The sequence below is a fragment of the Mercenaria mercenaria genome, chromosome 1, assembly GCF_021730395.1.
Source record: "Mercenaria mercenaria strain notata chromosome 1, MADL_Memer_1, whole genome shotgun sequence".
Classification (NCBI taxonomy): Eukaryota; Metazoa; Mollusca; class Bivalvia; order Venerida; family Veneridae; genus Mercenaria; species Mercenaria mercenaria.
The window spans coordinates 87,114,539-87,137,634 of NC_069361.1; the positions used below are offsets into that span (position 1 = coordinate 87,114,539).

Here is a 23,096-nt window from a genome sequence, read left to right on the forward strand (position 1 = left end):
TGTTAAATGGAGATTGATTTCATTTTATTAATTATTTTATTAATTATCAAACGAAGTTCACGTGCTCAAATGATAAGGATACCGAGCGATGAACATGTATGGTGATTGATGGAGTGCCGAAATATGTCCAGTGGAATTACTAGATTTCATTTTACTTTTGCAACTCTGTATATAAGATAAAGCGGTAATTCGAAGGAAAGATCTAGCATCTACAGCACAAAACTGACACAGTTCATCGACAAATTTTGCATGTGTTACAAGAATTACATAATTGATATGAACCGCACCATGAGAAAATAGTGCAATTGCGACCATCATGGATCCACACCAGCCTGCGCATCCGCGCAGTCTGGTCAGGATCCATGCTGTTCGCTAACGGTTTCCCTAATCGCGATAGGCTTTGAAAGCGAACAGTATGGATCCTGACCAGACTGCGCCGATGCGCAGGCTGGTCTGGATCCATACTGGTCGCAATTGCACTATGATGGTTTTCTCATGGGCGGCTCATAATGATAAAGAATTATGCAACAAAATAGTAACACGCAGCTGTAGAGGTCTCATAATTTAGATGCCAAATTCTTTCTAACATCTGTAAAACATAACAGGACATGCTGAAGATAATTGATTATTTCTAGTGAAATGCTACAAACTTGCTTTTTCTCATGTACAGAAAATGGCAAAAACACGTTATATTATGTTACAATGAGTGTGTTCCATATAGCTGGATGCAGCAAATGCTGTTAAGAGATAAGGTATTCATGCTTCAATAAAATTTCATAGTTACTTAACTGTTATTTACAATGCTATGAAATAAATATAAGACATCTTTTCTAATTTCAATATTGTTCATAACATGTGCTTTATGTTGAACTTCAATCTTGGGTCATAATATATTAAAAGTCTTGCAACATGAGGCAACAAGGCGATCGGTAACACCGATAGATGATCCCCGAAATTACTGTAGCATAAGGGGCTTTTCAGTCACGGAAGTTGTGTATAGGAGAAATGTGGCCAGCAAGAGTTGTGTTTCTTTAACACTGCACTCCCATGAATATATAAAGTATTAAGTAAATACCTTACATAGTACTCGAGATATGCCTAAGACAAGGTTTTCAATAAAGGGAGATAATTAAAACATGAGACCACCTAGAGTTATGGTTCTTTGTCACTGCACTCCCTGTCACTGATTCTATCAATATGTAAAGTATGAAGTCAATTGTTTGTTTGTTTGTTTGTTTTGGGCTTAACGCCGTTTTTCAACAGTATTTCAGTCATGTAATGGCGGGCAGTTTACCTAACTAGTGTTCCTGGATTCTGTAACAGTACAAACCTGTTCTCCGCAAGTAACTGCCAACTTCCCCACATGGATCAGAAGTGGAGGACTAATGATTTCAGACACAATGTCGTTTATCAAATAGTCACGGAGAACATACGCCCAGCCCGAGGATCGAACTCATGACCCCGCGATCCGTAGACCGACGCTCTACATACTGAGCTAAGCGGTTGAAGTCAATATCTTAAATAGTCCGGACAAGGTTTTAAGAAAAGAGAGATCATTCAAAAATGGGATCACCGAGAGTTATGGGTCCTTCTCACTTCACTCTCTCTCTTCCCTCTCACACTGACCTGCACCAATATGTAAAGTATGAAGTCATTTTCTTGCATAGTATTCAAGTTATGCTCCGGACAAGGTTTTCAAAAAGAGATATTCAAAAATGGAACCACCTAGAGTTATGGTTCTTTGTCGTTGCACTCACCCTCATTGACCTATATCAATATGTAAAGTTGATATCCTAAACTCCTACTTTTGCAACAATCAAAAATTGACGAAAGCAACAAAATAGAAAAAGTGGAAACTCCACAGATCGTTCAACACGACAAAAACGAAAATGTTGCAGGCTCGGTTTGATTGAGCCTGTTCATGGACGGTAGTGGAAATACATGCTACCGTCCACGCCCTCTAGCCCCGGGTTGAGCAGAACTCAACATTTACAATGCTAAAAGTACAAAAAGCAATTAAGAGACATCCGCAGATGTATTCATACGGCGTTGCACATGGAACCTTCAATGATACACGTGTAATTCCATGAAAAGCGGCGTATGGTCCCCAGATAAAACAATGGGTTTGCCCCAAACGAGAACTCAACACCAGACAATTCCGACCAACTGCCACACATCATTTTCAGAACAAGATGTTAAGGACGCAATATCCTCAATTAACCCATCTAAGTCCTGTGGCCCAGACTTGGTCAGTCCTAAATGTTTGCAGCACCACTCTCTTCATTTTTCAATAAATTACTCACCAGGTCATATTTTCCTTCAATCTGAAAAGAGGCAAATGTAACCCCGATTTATAAAAATGCCAATCCGTCTGACCCACCCACAGAATTAGCGACCAATATCCCTTCTAATTTGCGCTGGGAACCTCATGGAAAGATGTATCAACAAATATTTCGTTAAATACCTTACTCGGAATAAACTTCTTAGCAGTTACCAGTCATGGTTTATACCTGGTGATTCCACAACTAATCAGCTTGTGTATATTTATAATGACATCTGTAAGGCGATAGACGAAGGCAAGGAAGTTCGAGTAGTCTTTTGCGATATATCCAAAGTATTTGACCGGGTTTGGCATAAGGATCTTCTGTTTAAATTTTCATCAACTGCTATTAGTGGAAATCTACTCCGTTGGTTTAATTCTCATTTAGCTTTCAGTAAACAAAATGTGGTATTTGCAAATACATCTTCCGACTGGTCATCTATAAGTGCTGGTGTCACTCAAGGTTCGATCCTAGGGCCGCTACTATTCTTAATATCCATTAATGATATCATTCTCGATTTACGTTCAAACGTCCGGTTATTCGCAGATGACACCAGCCTGTATATCACTGTAGATAACCCTGCTTCAGCTGCCCTAACATTAAACAAAGACTTGGGAACAATTTCTAAATGGTCAAAAACATGGCTAGTAACGTTCAATCCTTCAGAAACTGATACTCTGACCTTCTCTAGGAAGACAGTCAAGCCTCTACACTCTGATCTGTATTTTGATCAAGTCTTGCTACAGCATTTTAGTACTCACAAACATCTCGGCCTAATACTTTCTTAAGATTGTAAATGGAATACACACATCGCAAACACAGTTAGTAAGGCTTGACAAAGACTCGGACTCTTACGCTCTCTTAAATATATTTTAACCAGACAAAATCTTGAACGTTTATACATACTTTAATCCGTCTTTTATTGGAATACGGGGATGTTATACGGGACAACTGTTCCGGCTACTAAAAATCTGAATTAGAATCCATTCAGATTGAAGCTTTAAGAATAGTTACAGGTGCAACAAAATATTGCAACGCGGAAAAACTTTACACTGACACTGGGATAGAAACTTTAACTAAAAGACATAGGAAGCACAAAGGTACCCTCCTTTATAAAATGAAAAACAACTTAGATCCTAATTATTTAAGCAGTCTAATTCCCGAACGTACCTAGCACAGATTTGACCTAAGACAACTCGAGAGGTTACCATTATTGCCATGTAGAACAGAACTGTATCGAACATCCTTTTTTCCCTCTTTAATATGAGAATGGAACAATTTACCATCTTCTACCACAGGCAAAACTGTCTTACATTCATTCAAACATCATCTAAACGCAAGCAACAACTTTCAACCCAACCCTCTGTTTAAAATCGGTCAGTGGAAGCTACTGATACTCCATACACGTCTTAGATTGTCATGTAGTGTACTTAATCATGATCTGTTTCGTCGCTCACTAATTGAATCTCCTTTTTGTAGATGTTGCTCGCCATTTCTTAACGTCCTGTCCTAATTACACACAGCAAAGACACAACATCTTGACTCATCTTCCTTGTCCATCGGCAGCTGAGAACATTCTGTTTAGTAACCAACATCTAACTTACGAGCAAAATAAAATAATAATACTAAAAACACAGAAATTCATAGCAGCGACAGGCCGTTTTGACTCTGGTTAGGTTGGCGATGGGATTGGGTCATTAAGAGCTGAACATTTTTCTCCTTATTTTTCTCTCCCCTACTCATTACTGAGAAATTTTTGCACCTTTTCACTTTCTTACATATATTTCTGTTATCTGTACATACATATGTTTCTCTTGATTTCATTTTTGTTGTGCACCTGTATGTTCAATCTGCCATAAGAAGCAGTTAAATATGTAAACTAACTATAGGAGAAGGACACAATAAGTTACATTGTAACTTTTTTTCCTTATCCCTATTTTATTTGTAGAAATGTTGTATCATACTGTTTATTTGTAGAAATGTTGTATCATGTTATGCTCATTTGAATAAATACTGTTTAAACTAATATGTAAAGTATCGTGTAAAGTATCAAGTCAATACCTTACATAGTATTCTAGTTGTGCTCTAGAAAAGGTTTTCAGAAAGGGAGATAATTAAAAAAATGGGACCTCCCAAAGTTATGGTTTCTTGTCAGTGCACTTTCTCTCAGTTAGCTCTATCATCGTATATAGTTCGCACCTTCAATACTTTTTGAGTGAACCCAGCGAGAAGAAGTTTGACGAACGAACAGAAGAACGGACGGACAAGGTGGTGACTATATGCCTATATGCTCCCCCATCGGTATAGAAATAAGAAATTGTGTCGGAAATCATTCTTCCTCCTCCTTTGATTCATGTGGGAAAGTTGGCATTTACTTGCGGAGAAAAGGTTTGTACTGGTACAGAATCCAGGAACACTGGTTAGGTTAACTGCCCGCCGTTACATGACTGAAATACTGTTGAAAAATGGCGTTAAAACCCAAAACAAACAAAAGAAATCATAATTGACCTCCAATTTTTATCTTGACAAAATATCAAACGTCTGGCAACATTAGACAAAAAACATGTAGTATTGAAATTATGTTTGACCGCCAATAGCTTTGTCATGAGAAAATATCAAAAGTCTGGCAACTTGAGACAAAAAACATGTAAGTATTGAAATCATCATTGACCGCCAATAGTTTTATCATGAGAAAATATAAAAAGTCTGGCAACATGAGACAAAAGAAAAGTGGTAAGAAAAAATTATCATTGACCGCTAATAGTTTTACCATGATAAAATATTAAAAGTCTGGCAATAGGAGACAAAAACCCGGATAAGTATAGATATTGTCATAATGGTTTTATCATGACAAAGAGTCTGGCAACATGTTAGTATATGTGACGTCGTCTTTGAAAAACGTAATATCGAGAAACGACGTTTAAAGTTGCGCCAAGTTTACGCGCGCAGATTTCTTACACATGTTTTAATTAGCAAAAGTTTGACCGTTAAAATACGACCGCTTGTTACATGACTGATGACAGCCTACTACAGAAAGAATATTTAGACATCAGACCTGTAAAAAAATAGTGGTATTACGCCTGAGACAAAATACTTCGTTCAAAATCAGTTGTTTCCCCTTCGCTACTGTATGTTTCCGGTTTCGGATTTCAGGGAAGCATGTGAAGTTTACTTTTGTTTAACTACCTTTTGTTCAACGATGAAGGGATCTGAGACTTGTAATACTGTTTGCTGATTTGTTAAGTACTGTTTATAAACAATTGTTAATGTAGATTCTCTAAAATATTTGAAACTTTCACTGAAATAGGAGAGATCGCCATTACGTCACGCATAAATACCTGTTTATCTGGTGGTGGGTAAAACAAATGTTTTTTTTTTGTTTTTTTTTTTAAATTTTTTTTTTTTTTTTTGAGGCCCCTTGTGGGTAACCCCGTTTATTATCTCCGTAACCGGTATAATAGGGGTCGGAGAACCATCCGCCTATTAACCTTACAATATCCAATACATTCAAATATTTAGATATATAATAAAAGTTACTACATACATACACAGTACCATACATAATACCATATTTACAAACAGTTGATGTTATTCACTAATTTTTCTGGCACATAAAAACAATTTTGTGATGAATGTATGATGCTTTTTGTGTAAAAAAAGGAAATAAATTATAAAAACAGTTGATGATATTTCTAATTAAGATAATAAACGGACCTCATGAATGACAATGGAAGAAAAAAAAACTGACAGAAATACAAGCGAGAAAAAAAAACTGGAAAAAAAAAACTGAAAAAATGTGCTGCCCTTTTCCTACTATCACTGGATTTTAAATCTAACTTTTTGTCATTAATGGATATTATAATTTCTTTCTCTTAATCAGGGTAATAGTAATCATATATCAAGTTTTTGTAATAAAATTGACCAGTTTTCCTCAAAGTTATGAAGATCGTTGTTTATCTTGGCGATATACTTCATTGTTATGAATTTTTGTTTTAAGTATAAAACAAAAGATGGAGTATTTAGAAGATGTATACCATTTTCTTTAAATTTTGATTTAAAGATGTAATACTTAAGCAATAAAGAAATAAAGTTTCCTTTAGAGTTATCGTTGACAAATGAGAAAAGAAATTGTTTTTCTTGTATATTCAGATCTATTTCACACTCACTTCTCATCCACTGTTTGATGCTTACTATAAAATTATAAATAACTGGACATGAAAAAAAGATATGTTCTATTGTTTCCCGCTCGTTTTTGCAGTAAGAGCATAAATTATTATCTATTTTATGTATGAGATGTAAAAATGAGTTTGTAGTAAGAATATGATGATTTATCTTAAATTGAAAATCTTTTAACTTTATTTCTTTGATTGTCTTTAAGTTTTTGCAATAATCTTTAAATTCGTCATCGGAAATCCCCATTATTTGTACCCATTTGTTTGGTACCACGACACTCTTTGTATTTGTAATTGTGTCGTAAAAAATACTACTACCTTTTTTATCTTTTATTACATTTTTTAAATACGGATTCAAAAACATGTTTGTCTTATATTTAATAACCTCATTTGCGTTTTGTCTTATTATATTTTTCCATTCAATTGGTATGTTTGAAAGAACACGGTGCAAATCTATAAAAGTTCCTCTTACCGAATAAATGGTTTTAAGGTCTTCTAAGCTATAAAAATTCCCATTATTGTCGAGTAAATCTATAATATATATGATGTTTCTCCGGTACCAGTTTTCTGAATATTCTGTTTTTATTCTGAAACGGTGGTTATACCATAAAGGCGAGTATAAAATATCTTCTAAATCATTGATTTCGCAACATTCAACAAATCTACACCAACTATTGAGCACATCCCTCCAAAATGGATTATGTACTTCTCTTACTAGTACTTTTACATACTGCGAGCCAAAAGAGATAATTTTATCAAATGAAAACGTTAACAGAGATTTCCAAGTATCACAGTTAAAAATAGCTAATCTCCTAATCCAACTAATTTTCAAACTTTGAATAAAAGATTTAATATTAATCATGCTCAGTCCTCCGAATTCTATATTCTTTGTGACAATTACTCTTTTTATTCTGTCAGGTCCGTTGTTCCATAAAAACTTATAGGCAATAGTTTCTAATTCCTTAATAAAATAATCAGATGGGTCAGGTAGTGCAATAAATATATAGACAAACTTTGACAAAACAATAGATTTTAACACAGTTACTTTCCCAAAAAGGGTGAGCTTTCTTTTTGCCCAAATATCTAATATATTCCTGCATTTTTGTAATATTTCAAGAGCATTTAGATTCCAGATATCATATATATTGGCAGAAAACCGAACACCCAGTATCTTAATTGGTTCTTGAGTCCAATCTAATGAGTAGTCTCTACATAACTGACGTTGGGAATTTCTAAGTGAACCTATCCAATAAGCTCTGGTTTTTTCTATATTTATTTTTAAACCTGACATTTTATAGAAGTTATCAAGTGTAACCAGACAATTTCTAAGAGATTCCTCGGTTCCGTTTAAAAATATCTGTGTATCGTCAGCATATTGACTAATTTTATATTGTTGATTTCGCAGGCTAATACCTACAATACTATTGTTACGTTCTAATCATTAATCCCAGTACTTCAGAACATAAAATAAATATATAGGGTGAAATTGGGTCACCTTGTCTGCAGCCTCTTTCGAGAAGGAAAAAGTCGGATAAATGACCATTTTGCAGAATGCACGTTTCACTTCCATTTTGAAATAGACGTATCCATTTTTTAAAAGAATTCCCGAAATTGAAGAAATCTAGGGTTTTGTGTATAAATGTCCACGAGATAGAATCAAAAGCTTGCTGGAAATCTATAGAAAGCAGTAAACCAGGCAAATTTTCTGAATTCGTTTCAAACATAATATCGTAGATAAGTCTAATATTTTCTCCAATAAATCTGCCGGATATAAAACCTTTTTGATCTTGATGTATTAATTTATCCAAGAATAATTTTAAACGATTTGCTATTGCAGCTGAAGCTAACTTGTAAATAACATTTAAAAGAGAGATTGGTCTCCAATTTTTCATCAAAAATCTATTTTTATTTGGTTTTGGAAGACAAGTTATGACCCCTTGTTTCTGTGTTACTGATAAATTGTTTGTTTGATAGGCAAAGTTTAATGATCTCAGAACAAAGTATGCAACATCTTTCCAAAAGAACTTGAAAAACTCTACAGTAAATCCATCCAACCCGGGGCTTTTATCGTTTTTCATATTTTTTAAGGCACCACTTAATTCCTCAATTTCAAGCTGTCCTTCTAGTTTTGCAGAATCTAGAAAACATAATTTTCTGGATTATCTCCAATAGTATTTATAATAGGTGTTTCATCTACATGTATGTTATTTTTATACAGCTTTTCCTAGTAACTTTTTTGATATTTTAAAATGTCTTTGGTGTTGGTGTATTCAACATTATCTTCATCTATAAGTTTATTAATTGTTTTGCTTATGAAATTTCTATTTTCGAGATTGAAAAAATAGCTTGATGGCTTTTCTCCTAAATTTTCGTACCTACATCTTGACCTAATCATTACACCCTCAATAACCTTCTGTCTTAATGTTTCTAGTTCGCTTTTCTTTTCTTGTAGTTCGTTAAATGTACTATCATTTGTATTCATAAAGTTAGCATTAATGTTATTTCTAAAATTTGAATATCATTTTCTAGATCTTTTTCCCGTTTTTTTTCTCTTTTCTTTTTTTCGGAGCAATATTTTATGGTTTCCCCTCGAAGAATAACTAAAAAGGTTTCTAGAAAAAGTTGATCATTAATATTTAACTGAATATGTTTGTTTTGAAAAGAATTTCCGTTTATAGTGTCCCCATCATTTTCGTTATCTTCCGTTCTATGTTGTTCGATAAGATTTTCTAATGTAGTTTTAACCAACTTAATATATGTTTCGTCTTTTAGAAGGGAATTATTGAACTTCCAGTAACCCTTTCCTCTTAAGCTATCGTTAAACTTAAGTTTTAAAGTAATACCGTTATGATCTGATCTGTAACCAGGAATAATATTTGAGTCTATTACTAAGTTCATTACACTTTCGCTTATTAAGAAGAAATCGAGTCTTGATTGTTTCTTTGTTGGATTCTGCCTTCTCCATGTATATTTTCTTTTATTTTCGTTTAGTATTCGCCAAACGTCGATAAAACCCTCATTTTCAATTAGATTCATGACACTTTTTCTAGCTCTTTGATTATTAATTGTGTTATAATTTTCATAATCTAATGTTTTTACACCGTTTGTGTATGGGATCTGAATTTTTAATTTTTAACAACTTTTTCGCTCATTTATGGATTTTAAAAATTAAAAAAGTTTTGGAATGCTTAGGATTTTCATATTTTCCCATTTAAATATCTTTTTAAAATGAATATCCGTTTTAAATGACAAAAGATTTTAATAGCGGCGTAGCGATCCTCCAAACATTTTGAAGAAACACTGTAAGTTAAGCGTTCATAATTAATCCATTTAATTTCGAATTTATAATCAAAAGTAATCAATAAATTGCTTGTTTTATACACTTTCCATTGATCAAAAAATTATTGATATTATTTGTGTTTTAAGAAAGTTTAAGCCGTTTGAAAAACACCACTGTTTACAAAAAACATGGACGCTCGGCGTCGGCCCACCCGGTCTTTGTCTTATCAGTTCTAAAAATAGAAAATACAATGGATTTGTTTACAAACACGATCACTCCTATAAGTCTGTCTTTTTACCCGGAAGTGAATCCAAAACATACCGAGAGAAATTTATGAAATTTATCTTGTGGCCACTAAACACAGATGATTTCATTATGCCTGTGTATTTAATATAAAATGACCAGTTGGGTTGTCACAAAGATTATTGAAGGCAGGCAGCTTCTTACTCAAGGTGACCAGGATTCATCAAATTATTTCATTGTCCATAGTAAGCATTAGTATGGAAAAATACATGTAGCTATGATAATTAATAAATTTGATGCAGACTTATAGATGCCTGCATATGTCACATCATTTCCCGAAATGTCCCCTCTTACAGTAGTAGCAAAGGTATTTTAAAAGGAAATATGTAGATGTCCGGTAACCGGACGCCTACCCTGCATTCTAGCTGTCCGGCAACAAGACGACTAGCCTCTCCGCGAATGTTTTTCTAGCTGTTCGGCGATCATTTTATATATGAATACTGTAATGAATAAATTTATTGTATCATATTTTTTTTGGCATACTAAGGTTTGAATATTCACATGTAAGGCTTATTCAGACAATATTTTAAAATTGATTACCAGACGCCTAGAAAACCCCTATAGGATAGGATAGGCTAGGCGTCCTGTTACCGGTTGGCTAAAACACTGGCTATATATAGGTTTCTGGTTACCGGATGTCTAGATGCTTCCATTTATAAAATGGTAACTGTTTTTGCTGTGGGTCTCATAAGTCATGTTATTTCTGTCTGGTGACTACTCTCTTTCCATTATTGTTGATTCAGAATGTTTTGTAACAGGATGATTGTAATATGGATAGTGGGAATTTATGCTATATAATGAAAATCTTTTTATTTTTTAAATTTTTGAGCCTTGCTGTGTGTAAAATAATTTATGATCCGTTAAAAAATAGATTCATAGTATAATAACTTTTAAAGTATTTTGTGGTAAGTTAATGAAACCTTTCACAATCACATTATTAATTAAGTATTCAGTTTTTGATTTTTAGTGATGTTTACAGTACATGTATTATATCTTCTTTCAGATAATATTCATTGTTCCTTTGATGGTTCATTCCACTACAGCTGGTTCATATACCCTACAACAGCCAGGAAATTGGTCTGTTAACTTTAAGATCTGAAGAAAATGTAACATATTTTGGATGTGCTTTGAGGAATCAGGTAAGTAACATGCAGCTAATGGCTCCTATTATAATTTTAATGCAATATATTATTTAATTATACCTCTGTCTAGGTTTTGTTGGAGCCTATACAAAATAAGTCTATTTCTACACTAATGATTTGTACAATGTATGTACATGTACTATGACTATTGAATGGCTTAAACTGACAAAACTGGCATTATTGAAATTTCATTTCAAAAATCCGGTTTTGAGGAGGATCAGTTTGTGAAAAGTCTTCATTACATTGGCTATTAGCCTGAGAAAAGTCTGTGGCACTCAATAAGTACATGGATAATTTGAATGCTTAACACTACATGTACATGTGTATAAGTTGATATCTCATTAAATTGTAGAAGAGTTCTAAATAATAGGAATTTTAATTAATTATTTGAAGTAAATCAATTAATTGTAATTTAGTTTAATTGTAATGTGATTATTTTCAAATTTAATTAACCCATTCTTGACTTAGAAATTGTGATGTGATTGAATTTTTTTACCAGTTTTATTGCACCAAGAATATGGATTAGAATGAAGGCTGTAAAGGTTCCTGAGATACATGAAGATAACAGATACTTTTACCAAAGACTTTTAAATCTTTTTTAGGAAGGCAAGTGTTTCCTCTTGTTTATGAAAGAAACTCAGTTGGTAAAGGGGCAGACAACTTGTGAGCATGGTACATCACTACCTGTATTGGTATTCCATTTTGACAATGCTGCTAGCTAGAATAGAAATAACATCTTGCTGTGGTATGGTCTGTGGAGAGTTTTACTAGGTAACAACCATTTTTTATAGCTGTTAAAACAGTGTATACTTTTAACCCTTAGGCTGAATGAGGCAGCTATGTCTGCCTTTGCAACCAGTGCAGATCAAGATCAACCTGCACATCTGTGCAGTCTGATCATGATCTGCAGTGTTTGATATTTAGTCAGCAAATTTTCTATGAGAACCCCCTATAAGCTATAAATGGTACTGTCTCTATTTAAGATGGAGTAGTCCATTTTGCAAATTTAGCAGGTTAAGGGTTAACACAGTAAATGCAAAAACTGTGTTTTAGAACATCCTATTTGCAGTAATCAAAATTTACAAACAAAGTACATTTTATATACTGACAGCACGCTGTTGTCAGTCTGTCAGTATTTTAGAGCATTGGTTGTAAGAATCATCTATTATCAAATAGTGATAACTCTGCTTTTATTAAATAAAGCGACTCCAAGGTTAATTTTTTAAAATAAAATGTTTTACCTATTTGTTACAGGATATCACAGATCGATTGAATATTCAACAATGATCACAGACCATGCAAAGTTTGAATATGACTTGCACTTTTGAATTTAGAAGAATCTGTGGAGGAGGGTGAATGCTGAGACCTTTAATAATACATGATCTTGCTGACACAGTGTGTCAGTCATCAAAGAAAGATCGTAACATTGCACAGTTGGTCAACAATGATTTAAATCCTGTCACATTCTACCAGTGGAGAAATATCTTATCACAATATTTTAAACTTTTGAAGAAGATAACTAAGTATTACCACTTTACCATGTCTGCAGAAACACTTGATTGTTAGTGTTAAAAGTGACAGTCCAGTTGAGACAGTTAACTTACTAAAATATACTCCCCCTTTCCAAACGAATATTACTGACATGGAATGACACAAGCCTGACAATGATACCTGTATGAACTCCTAAGAGAATAGTATATGTCTGAAAAGTCAAAGGATTCTGTTTGTCCCAGACCACTTGAACTGAAAACTGAAATTGTGATTGACCAGGATTTTTCTGAGAACTGAAAAAAGGAAGTGAATATAAAAGATAGAAATTGTTGTTGAATTCAAACGTTTTAATACACAACACTTTAGCCTGTTTTGCTGTTCATATAGATGTGTTTAGCTGTTAAGGTTAAACATCAAGTAAAGGTTGTAGTTTCAGTTACCTACTTTAAAGTATTGGCTGGAAATAAATATTTACTTTTCACCAGAGCTTGTAGCAGTGTAACCTTCATCAAAAGTTAAGCTATTGTGTTAATTATTAAAGTATTTTTAGAAAAAAGGAATTTAGTATGTATGTTGCCATGGTAACATAATTCAAATTATATTTCATTGAAATTATGGATTTGTATTTCAATAAGGGATCTACAGTATATAATGTAATGGTAAAAGAATGTTCACTTTCTTCAGTATTGTCAGTTATAACTAGCCAGTGAAAAAAACAGATTATGAGGAAAGGGATGACTGAAATGTTTATTCTTACGATAACTACTTTCGTTATTTTAAAGTTTTTATGTGAAATTTTCAGATTTCTTTCCTGAATACTTATACTTTGAAATATTTAACTTATTAGAAATACTTTTTTAAAATAAGCTCTTGTTTTTAGGTATTATTGTAGGAAAAGGGAATTTAAAACATATGTCGCCATGGTAACACAATTTTCTTAGAAAATATGGAAAATTTTTAATTAGCTGTACTTTCTAGTATTCTACTTTAAAATAAGTACAAACAATAAAAAAAATCAATAGTAATATATGTTTCATTTATTTCAAAATAGTCATTTATTACCAGCAGGTAAAAGGCAAGTTATGAAGAAACAATGACAGAAATGTCTTATTCTTATAGTTATTACTCATGTTACAAACGCTGTCATAAAACAAAACATTTTAATTTTTTTAACATGGAATTTTGAGATAATATTTTTGAATACACACCATTTGATAATATTCAAGTTATCTGAAACACTTTTCCAAATTTAGCTCTTTTTTAAAGTATTATTATAGAAAATAGGATCGAATGCATATGTTGCCATGGTAACATAATTTAATAATGTTTTTATAGAAAATGTGAAGGACTTTAGCCAGCTAGATGTTTGCACTTTAAGTGACTATCTAAATATTCTTTGTAAAAGAAGATTCATTTATTTAAAAATAGCCAGTGATTTCCAATAAGTGAAAACACAAACCGAAGAAACAACGACTGAAATAGTTTATTCTTGTGGTTATTACCCGTGTTACGAAATCTGTCATAAAACCAAACATTTTATATCTTTTCACATAAAGTTTTCAAATTTTACTTTCGAATACATATACTTCGGAATATTCAACTTATAAGAAACATTATTTCAAATTAAGCTTTTATTTCTAAGTTCTATTGTAGAAAAAGGAATTTAATGCATATGTTGCCATGGTAACACAATTTGAATAATGTTTTCATAGAAAATATGAAAGATTTTAATTAGCTGTATTTTTGTGTTTTAAGTAAGCATCAGAAGAATAAAATTTCATAGTAAAAGAAGGTTCATTTTTCCCAAAATAGTCATTTATTACCAGTAGCTAAAAGACAAGTTATGAAGAAACAATGACAAATCTAACTTATTCTTATGGTTATTACCCATGTTACAAAAACTTGTCATAAAACCAAACATTCTTAATATTTTCATGTGAAATTTTCAGAATATTTTTATAAATACATAGGCCTTCTAATATTTTACTTTTTAAAGTCCTTTCTTTAAGTGAACAAGTTTTTTTTTTTTAAAGTTTTATCATAGAAAAGAGAATTTAATATATTTGTTGCCATGGTAACAGAATTTGAGAAATATTTTTATAGAAATTGTTGTAGATTTTAGTTGATTATCATTTTGTGTAATAAGAAGGAATCTAATATATATCATGCAATTGTAACAGAAGATAAATTTATTTCAGAATTGTTAGCCATTACCAGTAAGTGAGAAATAAACTAGAAGGAAAGAATAACTGAAATGTTCTGTTTTTATTTTTAATATCTATGTTACAAAATCTGTCATAAAACTGACAATTTTGAAGATTTTCATCTGAAATTTTCAGGATTTATTTCTGAATGGGTATACTTTCTAAATATGCAAAAACCTGAAAATGTCAAATTTTCTCATCGGACCCATTTTCTCAGTCATGGTCACATATAAAATTTCACAAACCGCGAATAACTGTTTTACAAGGGTATGTTTATCTTGGCTAATCAGAAGTACACGAAGTGTGTAAAAAAACTACATATATATACAAAACTCAGACCATTATGCCATTTAACAAACTTAAAAAAGACAAATTACAAAACAATATGGTACATTGTTATACAAATATAACACATGACAAGGATAGATTAGCTCTAGCCGTTTTTACTTTCCGTAGGTGAAAATGAATAAATGTTTTGACTTGGTACATTTTTTACTTTTCAAACTGCATATAGTTGCAAATTTGATTGACACATTTTGAATAGTTAATGAGAATGGTACTAATAAAAGTCAGCTGTGGTAAACCAATAGTAAAATTTGAGTACTGATAGCCTCGAAAATCAACGCTATTCCTTGTCAAACTAAAAGTAATAAGATAATTTTTAATTTACTTTTTTTACGGAAATGTAGGGCTGTATGATTTGCTTTTTTATTGCTCCTTACATTAGTGCCTACTGAACATTATTGAAATAGCACTTTTATGTTCATAATGCATACTTGACATTAGTTCTAAAACTCAAGATTTAAAACATATGCCAGACGGCAATTACTTTTATTGAATTTTATTGTCAAACCCTTATTTTAGCAATATTCAGAACACTGCTAACTTGTTTTTATAAATGCTTAATTTTGTGGGAAGTTATAGGCTTTACTCTATGGCAAAATTTGGCTCGTTGATTTTGAAAGGACGCTATAGAAAATTAACCAGATTGTTAAGGACTGAAGTTGATCGATCTGAAGAAAATAAGTTCAAATTCAGATACTAGTATTGATATGTCTAGTAATTGGTAGTATAGTTAACAGATAAAGGTTTAAAAGTCGCCTATTGTGCGATAGTTTGAATGTCCCGACACTCTGTCTGTTCAATCAGAGCTGTTATAGTTCCAACTTTTCAGACCGTTCAGCACGACTTTTATGTTGTGTTATTGGTACTGTTTAGTTTTTCAGCTTGGACATTTCGACTTGGGTGGTTGTAATACTCTCGCTTTCATAGCTTTGGGTATTGAATAATCACCTCTTGGATATGGTGCCTGCTTTTTAATTTTGTCTTTTGGCAGTTTCTGCTATATGCAGGCTCCGTAACCTCAGATCACCTTTCTATATTTAAGTTTGTTTAGTTCTGCCCATTGTTTTGTTCTCGATTAGGGTAAGTCAAGTAGTTTTACTGGGGACCATACTCCGCTTTTCGTGAAATTAACACACTAGTGTATCATTGAAGCTTCCATGTGCACCGCCGTTAAATGTTTTTTTTTTTTTACTTTTAACATGTTTAATAGTAGAGTTGTGCTCAACCCATGGCTAGATGGCGGGGACGGTAGCATGCATTTCTACTACCGTCCTTAAACAGGCTCAATCAAACCGAGCCTGCAACATTTTCATTTTTGTCGTGTTGAGCGACCTGTAGAGTTTCCACTTCTATTCCATTTCAACTTTGTTTCTGATTTTTTTTCTGGTACAGAGGAATATTTTTGAGTATATAGATCTAATTCATTAGAAAAATGAAACATTTCAATACATATTGTCAGTTTTTGCTTTTTACAGACGCGTCTGAACTTTTTTGAATGGTAAAAAGTGTAAATAAGTAATTTGTAGTCCTTGTGAACAGAAATCTAATCTAGAAAGTATAATTCTGTAATTGAGATCTTGTTAGTGCTTACGCGGATCTATCTGCCTGTGTATTGGTGAAATACCTTTACTAGATTTTAAAACTGTTTGTCGAAACAATGAGCACGGATAAGCACGAAGCATCATTCGAAAATAGAAACTATGCTGTATGAATCCAGATCCAAGAATTTTGACTTTTAAAATTCTTATATGTTATGAAACGATTTCTTCTTAAATAAAATAGATTATAACTTTAGCAAACGCAAAATCTAGCTTCTTTCTTAAAATAATTTGAATAAAAACATTCCGGAATTAAGTCATTTGTCAGAAAATCCGTGCTTCTGAGATTCAGTTTAAGCATGCTATTTAAATATTCGAAGGAATAAATGAAGCACGTTTCGCATGGAATAGTGACTTTAATTCTCACATAAAAGATTATGGGATTATTCTGTAACATTGTTTTTTTTCAATTCTAAAATGAATTGAATTGAACGTTAATGTCAAATAGTGTTCAATGCATCAGCAATTTCTAACTAAATAAAACATATTTTAATTATGTTTGCTAGTTTGACAGAAATAAAATAAATCGTGTATTTTGGTATGGTCTTATATTAAGTAGATTATCTTTGCAATATACAATTTTAAGTAAGTTCATCATGAAAATACAATTACGTTGATGAAATACTTATATAATAATCTCTAGATTTCGAAGTTTTATCATGAATTTTAACATTAACATTTTTAAAATTATGATTTTTAGTCATTGTATACATTCTAAATATTTTATCAATATTTAAGCATCGTTTTTTTTCAACAATAGTTCTGTTATGTAACGGCGGGAAGTTAACCGAACAAGTGTGTTTGGCTTCTGTTGCAGTACTAACCTGTTCTCTGCAATAAACTGTAAACTTCCTCACATGATTCAGAGGTGGATGACAAATAATTTCAGATACAATGTATTTTATTCGTCTTCACAGAGAACATAAGTTCCGCCCGGGTATCGGCAACATTAGACATATTTTCTAAAAGGAATACAAAGATATGGGATTAAAACTTTAAGTTAAGCACTTCCAGACTTACAGAGAAATAGATACATTTCGAGCGCCTAGACATTTTCTTTCCAAGTAGTAAGATAATTTATTTATTTATTTATTTGGGTTTTACGGCACACCAACACAGTATAGGTTATATGGCGCCAAACAGGACTACAAATTTTGGTACCACATCTCATTTACATCGAAATAAAAACATGAGGTATGGAATCAAAATTTGCATACCTGCAGGAATCAGAGTTACTGCAAAACCAAGTGTTAAGACCCTATTAGTCGTCTCTTACGATCATGCAAGGGTAAGGCAGTGGTTCCAATTCTTTTCACACACAGATCGTCCCAGAACCACATGGGGCAAGTAATGAGATAAACAGTGCGGGGGGTCGTGGGTTCGATCCCCGGCCCGTCATACCAAAGACGTAAAAATGGTACTAGTAGCTTCCTTGCTTGACGATCAGCATTAAGAGGATAGTGCTAGGACTGGTCAGCCCGGTGTCAGTATAATGTGACTGGGTGGGGTATCATGCCACGTGTCTACGGCGTGATATTCCGGTGAGGCAGCACTATAAAGTTGGGCATTGTGCTCACTGCTACAAGTAGACACCGTCGTTTATATGACTGAAAAATTGTTGAAAAGACGTTAAACTCGAACACACACACAATAAGATAAACAGAAAAAAAACAACAACAACAATGGAGGAACTCAAGAAAAATATCTTTCCATCAACCATTTAATTCATTTGTATAAGAACAGTAAATAGTAGTCTTGGTTGATTTCACACACGCCCCAATATCACCTATGACTTGCATGGAAAGAATTGTGTACGAGTTGGAAAGAATCTAAGAATATATCCATTAGAAATATATCCGTTCATTTCCCGTGCTTAAAATAGCTGATTCAATCATAATGCCAAAATTGTTTGTAATGATTCGACTTAATTGTATGGTTGAAATCTTTTGTCATAAAGGAATACTAATAAGATATTTTTTTTCAAGAAAAAAGTCATGATTTATTCTGTTTTACTGATATAATAAAATGAAACAGAAAAAAAGCCGTCTTACCGAATTAAATCTTGCTGTGATAGTTGCTACAGGACTGTATATGAAGTCGCGAAAAAAATATGATAAATCCTCCAATCAAGACTTTGACCATCTAATTCTAATTATTTCACCATGTCCGTGACGCCAATAAAAGCGGAATGTAACATTTTAAAGCAATTATAATAAAATTAAAGGTGTAAACCTAATCTGGCATTAACAAATTTGCGCGCCCACATTATAAAAGTGAAAAGTTATTTATCTGTTTAAATCTAACATGCCAGTAAAATGTGGGCAATGTCGTTTCTATAGTGGACTAAAAGATTTTAATTTTTCATCCGCAATTTTACCTGTCTATCCCTTTAATTATTAGCTATAGCGACGCTGTTTATGATAACTTATACTTGAAATACAAGGTAAGACCCTGGTAAAAATGTTGATTATGAAGTCTGGTTGTTATTTTATGTATCCGTGTAGGTTGAATTAATAGCGCAGGATGAGCAGCTTTCTTTGCAATAGATATTTAATTCTGATAACCATAATACAAGATACAGGGAAATGAAATATCTGTCATTGCCTACCACAAACTGATAATAATTATGGAAATAGAAATAAAGTGGATATATTCTGTTTATGAATGTTCAGTCTGCAATAAAAGTGTTCTTATATAGTAATGTGTTAATCGAAAAACCACTGAAAAGTCCTTTGCTAATTAGTCCCCTACTGGCTGACAACCAGTTTCAGAGACGACAGGATTGCGCTTTTCCGTCCGTCTGTCATTCCGTCCTTTCTCACTTTAGTGTCCGATCCTTTTATCCATCGTGGGATTTATACATTTAGTCCCATTAGTGAGGCGACATGTTTTGTGCAAAACACAGACCCCAAATTTGGAGGTTAATGGACTCTTTACTGTCCGGTCTGTAACTCAATCATTCATCAAGAGATTTTATATTACTTGGCACAAATGTTCACCATAAAATAACAATGTACATAGACTTCAGACCCTACCTTATAAAAGTTCATTGTCACAATCTGAGGTTCAAAAGTTAAATGGTATTAACAGGGTATGTTTTCCTGTCTGGATCTTACGTCATTCATTAAGAAGATTTTAATATTTCTAGGCGCAGATGCTCCCTATTATGTCATGCAATACACCCAGATCTCTAGCTCAAAGGTCAAGGTCATACGTTGAGATTAAAAGTCAACAGGTTAAATATTTTATGTCACTTTTCGTGTTCTTTCATCCTTGTATGGTTGTTTAAACAACGTAACAAGCTCCTATATGTTGTATCTTAAGAATTACTTCCTTCAGTATGATGATTAAATTTGTTTTATTTTCTCTTATTTTCCCACTGATTTAAAATGAAATGTTAGGAACAATAGCTTTAGTATTAATTTATGTTATAAGCAATTAGCATCAACTGTAGATTTTTGAACTGATACATGCAAATTTTGGTCCAAGCATTATAACATTGTACATAAGCAAATATTATATTTACATCATTGAGATACATCATTAGGCTATAATATAATTGAAATAATTAGTCATCTTTTCAGGAGGGGACTTCGTATTCACTTATATAGTTTAACTTTCTATGTTGTCATGGCGGTGGATGTGGAAAAAAGGAACAGTCGGCACAAATTGGAAAATAAATGTAACAGAATTTATTCCGTCAAACGTATAAGTTTTGTATGCACATTTAATACAGAACTGAATAGAGTGAGATTATGCATGTGCCCGACTTCTCATCTCAATTGAAAATTTACTCAGTTTTGTGCAGCAGTTGATTCCTAGATCAATGAACAAATTTACAAAATAATTCTCTCTGAAACGCAGGTAAATTGAGTAAAAGTATATTACATTAACAGCACAAGCTGTTACAAATTTCTCAACAGTATAAATCTCTTTATATTGCGGCTAGATATGTTTCATCCAAGTTGATATATGACGTATTGTACCAATTTTAAAGTTTACAGGACATTTCTTCTTTTCATAACCTTTTATATTACATATTAGAGGCTCATAATGCCTTTTTTAAAATGTGACTGTCACGTTTTCCGTTATGAACATAAAATACATTAATTTCTTGTTAAATCCGATTTCCGATAATTACTTTCTTTAGCATTTGTCGAAGGTTTCAATATTGCTGAATATACTATAATATATAATAATATTTTATTGAACTATTGTTTTTATTACCTCCCTTGAATGCTCTAATTATAACAGGTCGTGTGTGCAATATTTATAGGTTATTAGCTTTGTATCGGGAAATATGCACGAGTTCTTCAGCGGAAATAATGCGCGACTTTAGGAGCGCAATATTCTTCCGCTGAAGAACGAGTGCATATTTCCCGATGAAAAGATAATGACCTTTTTATTACATACTCATCTACACGTATAAGTATAATGTAAATATCATAAATTTGTTCAATAGCCTGAATAGGTTTGACAATACTGAACTAAACAGAAAAAATAGTGCAAAAACACACACTGAATTACGTCACCCGATATGAAATTCAGGCGTCAGTGTATGGAAAAAATATTGACGTTTCGGGTACCTGTGTAACTTAACGAGTATGTAATAATAAAAGTAATGCTTTTCTAAGCATGTAAGTACGCATAACAATTATTTGGAAAGCTGTTTCACCTGTTTTCAAGCTGAAAATTTAAAGCATCTTGGAACCTTTAATCAGTTATACCAACTATTCTCCGGGTCCCAGACTACATATAATATATAAACGTATTTGTCATGGTAGGGTCATATACATGAAATAAAAAAGTCGCTGTTTAACTTCGTAACACATTCAATTAATTGAACAACGTGATAAAATGGGCTTTTCTTGCCCGCTGATGATCTTTACATAGCCTTTAATGACTGACTGTCTGAAAGCTGCTTTAAAATAGACCAACACTTACAAATGTTTTGTCTCGATCCGCCGCAATTTACGTTTTTACATTTCTGCCTTCGCAAGTATATCACTTTGACAAAATGTGCAATTTAAACATAGACAGATACAAACCCTGTGTGTACGGTCGGACCTGAATTAGAACGTATTTTACATACACACCATACTTAAACAATTGATACTGATACAAATGAATTATCTTCATTTACTTTTGTTTGAACCCGGGTTTCAAATAAATATGCGCGTTACATTCATGCTTCTATTGAAACGCCATTGATTGCACATCATACAACTGTTAACCAAATGTGAGACTTTACTTCGGTTTTATTCTAAAATCTGAAAATAGAAAGTGAAAGAGCAAAAGTGGGGTAAAATTGCCAAAGAAAATGGGTGCTTTCTTATTTGTTTTAGGGTATGGGCAAACTTTCTGTAGATGCACTAGTAAGTATGAATTTGGCCTGGATATTCCTTGTTGGACGATATTTGCATGATAGGAAAATATTGTTCTGATGAACACTACCCCCGTTAGTTGAAAACTCGGGTTCAGTTTTAAGCCTGTGTAATCTGATACAAGTGGTAAACTTGGCTATATTAAATACTGTCAAATAATAAGCAGCAGATGATTCTAAAGTAACTATGAATATCTTGTAAAGGCAACAAATTTACATACATTATTGTACTGTTACCACAATGATGGATGTTTACAGTTGAACGACGGTATCTCTCTGCAAGCTAATTGTACATAATAGCATGCAAGGGTTATATATCATATTCCCTATCTTTGCAAGTAATTTTGTTTGGTGACTTTATTATTGGCTTGGAGCTACGGCTCTACAATCGGTCTACTTTCGGTCTACTACAATAAGCCGGGAATCAGAATATATCCAAGCGACAGGATGTAAAGAGTCTACAGATTGGTCACACTTACATGCTTCGATTCAACGGGTCTTTGCGTTTTATGGCAGTCTATTATTAATTCGAGGGTGTTGCAAGAGCAATAATATGATAACAAAATTTAAATCAATTACATATATTAAGATTTTATTGAAAATGAAGATCGTTTCATTGCTGACTTTACATAATTTAGACACTATTGTAAAGAATTTATGGACATTTATACCTGTCATAGTAAGCACACACCTGAAATAATTTAATCTGCCAAATGGTTGTGGCTAGATCCATTAGTGTTTAAAGAGGTATGTGGTTTTATACTGCTTCTGTGCATGTTTTCACCGCTTAGTCATGTTTTGCGAAAACGACAGAGAAGTCGACTACTTCCGGTTTCGTCGGATTTAAATAGTAACAA

At 32.8% G+C, this 23,096-nt stretch overlaps 1 long non-coding RNA gene across 1 annotated transcript; it reads left to right on the plus strand.

Annotated features, from left to right (window-relative positions):
* The first annotated feature begins 9,592 nt into the window (after positions 1-9,592).
* On the plus strand, positions 9,593-15,023 carry LOC128559974 (uncharacterized). The gene is made up of 3 exons (XR_008372842.1): positions 9,593-11,215; positions 11,821-11,989; positions 12,473-15,023. It is a non-coding gene; the product is annotated as an uncharacterized LOC128559974 (long non-coding RNA).
* Positions 15,024-23,096: the final 8,073 nt, after the last annotated feature.